The following is a 5,717-nucleotide window of genomic DNA, read 5'->3' as shown; positions in this document are numbered from 1 at the left end:
GGGGCTCTTATTCCCGGGTGCTTTATAGCCACTGCCGAACCCGAGGCGGCCAGAGGCGGCGGCGGGGCGGGGCAAGGGGAATGGAGTTCGACTCGCGGAGGATTCCATTGCGAAACCGTCGAGGAAGTCACTGGGGAGGAAGGAATCTGCGTGGAAAGTTCCGCCGGCCTCCGTCTTCGGCCCAGGCCTCGTCCCCAGGAGAGCAGATGGCCAAGCCAAAGCGCAGGCCTGGGGCACCGCAAAAGACTAGCCGACTCCTTGGCGCAGAAAGTGACACTCACCAATCAAACTTGGGAGCTTTCAAAGCGAAAGGGGGCGCTTTCCTCAGCTGGCTCCCTCCGGCTCTGTTTTATATCATGCATTTTGCTATCCAGAAGCCTGTTTCTTCCCCCAGCGCCAAATTAAGATAAATCACTCAACAGCTGGGGAGCAGATTTGCGTCTAGGCACGGGTGAGCATCTGCATCTTGATGCCCATAGGCCTGGCTGAGCTGTCTGGATGCGCCTTTTGATGCGGGTAGGGATAAGCTGCTGAGTGTCATGGGAGCTGGATCAGAGCCAGTGGGTCACGAATACACCCTTATTATTGTTAACACTCAAGTAATCGCGAGAAGAGTGGACCCTGAGTATTTTGCTGAAGAAAAAAAAAAAATCGCCGGGCGCTCTCTTTTAAAGTGATTAATAGTCCTGCGCCGTCTGTCGACACCGGCATTCATTTGCATCGCCATCACTGACGCGGGCTCTTCGACAAAGCGGTAATTCATACATACTTAGGCAGCACTTTTCGACTTGGCTCCGGGCTCCAATTTGGAGAGAGCAGCTTGCTGGTTCCTTTCAACTCAATATTAATCGGATTCTCCTGCACTTTCTCAAGATGACTCCCTTTATAATGGGTTTTGTATCTCGTAATACTCTATTTGTGCATGTACTGGTACTAGCCATCACCATATGTATTTGATATTGTCTTGGTTCGACTCCATGTACAGGAACCTGCTCAGGTGATCTGTCATATGGTGAACTTAAATACCAGTAAGACTTAGAAGCTGTCCGCACGGTCACATCTGCTTGATAACCTGGGCTCAACAGACCCGGCCAGAACTGTTTGTTGCCGTTTCTGCTATTTGCTGCAGCACCTTCTTGCAATATTATGTTTTGTACTAAACCACTAGTGAGGGATTATGTAGCTAATGGTTTAAAAGCTGCCTACTACTAAGTAGGAGTTTTATTTCATTGTAAAATTAATATGCTCTCAACTCCTCAGAGATCTGCTAGTGATGACTCAGAAAACAAAGCACAATAAAATAATTAAAATTAACAAACCATTAACCCATCATTTATAAAAACCAGCCAGAGCATAAACACCATTAAACATTTAGCAACCTAAAATGTTTCTAATAAAACAATTCTCTTGCTAGAAGCAGACTGTAAACCCAATTTCAAAAGATTAACTCCCTTCATCACTATTTAGTTAAAAGCCTGGGTAAAATAAATGTTTTCACCTGTCACCTAAAAGAGAGCACAGTAGGTTCCAGGTGAGTCAAGAAGGGAGGGCACTCAATAGGTGAGGTGCTGCTGCTGAAAAAGCCATGTCTCTGGTTGCCACCCACCTTGACTCATAGCACCACCAAGAAGATCCTTCTTATAAACATTGATCTATTTTTCCAGGTGTGTTTCATATGGCAGAGGTCACCTCTAGGAGGTTGATGTAGAAGAAAGCAAATTCCCAGTTTTTATGCATAAGCAACACATTAAAAGCCTGGAAAGTTAAGGAATAACTAGGAGTTAAGTCTTCAACAGTTGACCTTTTTACCATGATAAGCAGCAAAATCCTCCTTACCATTTGGGTGTGATAACAGCTTGCCCTAGGATGCTTTGGTTGTATGTATGGGATCTTTTATTTTAAAAAGTGTCCTTATTCAAATCTTTCTGTCCAAACCCAAGCAATATTGCTAAAAAATGGCTTACCATGATAAAAGTCCAGACAGCAAGATCAACTTTTCCACCTCCTTATTCAGCACAGAATACAAGTGTAAATCTCAGGTTCCAGTTTTCACTGCAGATCTTTCAATTTATAGCTATAAAAACAAAGCTCTGTATATTTTTTATTTGTTGTATTTATTTGTAATGCCATGAAGGCAGTATTCAAGGCTAGAATAGGACAAAGGCTATGTCAACATCCTTATTTTATATGGAAAGTGTCCAACATTCCACATACTAAGTTTAAAGCCTCCAAAACAGATGATTCTCTTAAAAGCAAATGGCCCATTCTTTGAGATCTCTCCACTTTGAAATTCATCTGTTGTTTGTTCTTTGTAAATACTGTTATATAAGGTTAGAAACCAGGCAAAAACACAGATCCAAAAAGTTTGTTTTCTAAGACAATAGGATGTCTCAAAGGGTTGTGCACTTGAGGTTCTGATTAAGCAAAACCCAGCTCAAATGATGCCGATTTTAAAAAAATATAGTTAAAATAACTAATCTGGATGCAACAAAAATATTGTCATTTGAATGGAAACATTCAAATCTGACCCCTGTATTAATACCTAACTGGTTCCTTTCCACAGGCAATGGGTGGGCAGCAGTGAGAGAAGCAACCCAGCAGATATGCAAGTGCCAGGGACATTACACAAGCAGAAGAGTTACAGCAGAACTTCCTGTTGTAGTTTGGAGTTTCTGTGCACAGAGATTGCAACACTGATGGCGCACTGTCTTCTCTATTCTGTATTGGAAACTTGGAAATAGGTCTTATTCTTTTAATTTTTTTACAAAAATGGAGTGTACAGGCAAGGGAAGCTAACCCCTCCACCCACCTTACTTCTTGGCACAACCATATTCGAAGGATTTTTCTCCAGCATGGCTCTAATACCAAAAAAGCTAGAGAAAAACTATGGCAAAGTAGGCTGGTTTTAGTGATGAGAGCTAGAGTTTGCCTCACGTTATATAATCTCACTCACGAACAAGATGACTAATGGTACACTTCAAGTCAGTTGGGTCTTCATAGGGAAGGCAAGAAGACACACCTGTAGTCATGTCTAACTTTGCTCCTGCTATGTTGGAGAGGAAAGAAATAAACTTGGGTTCTTGGTCAGAGTTTTTCACATTCTAGGGCGTTATGAATTCTAACAGCCAAACAGCCCACATTTCTGGAAACATTTCTGTTGCTTTCAGCGACCAAGTCTACTGGTCATTTGTACCACCCTCCTGAAATTGTGTCCCTCTTGTGAAGTGGCTACTTCTGCTTAAAATAGCTAGCCACAAATCGTTACCAAATGCTTAAGCCAAAACTTATTTCTTCCTAATGACTTCATCTTCTTCATATCTTTGCACATTGCTTCAAGCAACAGCTCCTCTTCTGCATTCTGGTTGTCAGCACCAGCTGCACTCCAGTTCCTCAGACATTCGTGCAGAGATACACACCCCTCACCCAAGAATGAACTACTGGCTCTGGCCACTTTAACTACAACTCACTTACCTTATGTCTTGCTCCCTGATGGCTTATACAAAGCATCTTCCAGGAATAGGCAATCTCCAGTGTAATTGTAGTTTGGCAAGTTCTCATCTCCTTTTTAATCAGGAACTCTAATCTCAACTGTATCTCTAAGCCTTTAATTCCTTAGGCATGTTCTGATGGGGTTCTGAAGCAGAGCTTTGGATGCCTACATTTTGGGGTTCCCAGGTTACATAGCATAGCACTCCACTGATACTTCACTGGGGTCAACCTGGCACCAGGGCAGCTATACTAACATAGGGGCCAGAAATGGGCAGCGATAGAGGAATGAGCCTTGGCATCCTCACCTTACTTATTATCTATGGTGCCAGCGTAGTGATAGGCAGCAAAAAGCTACAAATATCAACACACCCATTAAACCCTTTTTGTTAACATATATTTTACACAAAAGGAACCAACACAGATGAAGAAGGGAGTACAGACTTGAAAAATAAATCCCAGAGATTAACTAGCTGGTCTGAAGAGGCTGTTACCTTGCAACCTTAGCATCCTTTCTTCTTTTTGATTAGTCCTAACTTTTGAAGATTGTGTCTAAAGCTTGCCATGCTTTATTGCTTAATGCTACAATGTTATGCACCACTGATTTGTAGAGCTTGTAGCTGAATCCAAGGTTTCTGCTCTCCCTGATGTTTGTTTCCATAGTCATGTTTGAACACACAACATGAGCAGTTTATGGCTTTTTTCACACAATGTTTTCTTTGAGGCAAGCTGCCCCTCATCCACAATATTTAACCCTTAATAATTTGGAAAAAGTATGTGGATCTCATATGGAAGATGTAGATTTAGTACATTTCCGGAGTTAGATTTAGTACATTTTCCAGAATTGCTCAATTTTTTTTGTGCCCACCTCCATTTTCTAACTGGGTATCAGCTGCCAATTAATCCAAAGACTATATTGTTATGGTATATGGAAGTGAAAGGTTTAGAACGGATTCTCAGTATTGTTAGCAAGTTTGTGTGTTAGAAACAAGCATAAAATCCAACCAATGGCTTAGTAAGTTTTGGAAACAGTCAACAAAATGGATGTTCTATTGTAGACTGTATGAGACAGGCAAAACTTTGTATAGACAGGTTTGCTGAAATGCAGTCAATATTAATATTTTTAGTTACAGATTTTCAGTCAGAATATGCCACTATATCTTTTTTAAACATGTTGATATATATTCTGGGTTATCTGCTTTTATCTCTATAATAGTAGAAGTGCCTCTACTCAGAACCTGGATATACACTGGCTTCTGATTTAAGTCAATTTGTGCCCAATTAATTTAGTTTAATGGGTTCATTAAACTAAATTAATCTCATGCCACAGGCAGAGCAAACTGTCATTTGTTATCTGAGTCAATCATCCAGTCCTTCTGATATTTTAGTGTAGCATTTAGAAAGATCAATGTGAATTACACACAGGGTTTTTTTATTTGGGGCTCTAGTATCGCACAGCATGCAAATCAATCTCCCAAAGGCAGGGATTTTCCTCTTAACCAAATAGCTCTGAGAAACCATTTCTCCACAGATATGCATCCAACACCCACCTGACCCTCCACAGTTAATATTGGCTGCTCTGGTACTTGCGTACCAAAATATGACAGGAAGGATCAGGCCACATATTGTTCCATCCTTCCTACTTGTTTTAAATAGCTTCAAGCTAATTCTCTTTAGACTGCCCAATCAGTCTGGTTTTCTGCCAGGGGCTCCAGATCACCCCTATGCAAAGAAAATATGAGAAACTTAACTCTGCCACTGGACACACAGAGGGAGCTGTTGTAAAACGCAAACCATAGTATGCTGTCAGTGACCTGCTCACTTCCTCTTCCTCCCCACAAGTGAAATAGTATAGCCTTGACCTTCTGAGATACATTTCAAAAAATCCTCATCTAGTAAGCCTGAGGGGTCTAGAGACCAAGTCCTATTAGGAAAGGTTGAAAGAGCTGGGTATGTTTAGCCTGCAGAGGAGACAACAAAGAGGTGATATGATCAACATCTTCAACTATTTGAAGGGCTCTCATATAAGAGGATGGCACAGGGTTGTTTTCTGTTGCTCCAGATCGGATCAGAATCAACAGATTGAAATTAAATCAAACAAGTTTCTGGCTAAATGTCAGGAAGAACTTCCTGACAGAGCTGTTCCTCAGTGGAACAGGCTTCCTCAAGAGGTAATGGCCTCTCCTTTGGATGTTTTCAAACAGAGGCTAGATGGCCATCTGACAGCAATG

This window comes from Heteronotia binoei, chromosome 7 (assembly GCF_032191835.1).
Source record: "Heteronotia binoei isolate CCM8104 ecotype False Entrance Well chromosome 7, APGP_CSIRO_Hbin_v1, whole genome shotgun sequence".
NCBI lineage: Eukaryota > Metazoa > Chordata > Lepidosauria > Squamata > Gekkonidae > Heteronotia > Heteronotia binoei.
This window is presented reverse-complemented; position numbering follows the sequence as displayed.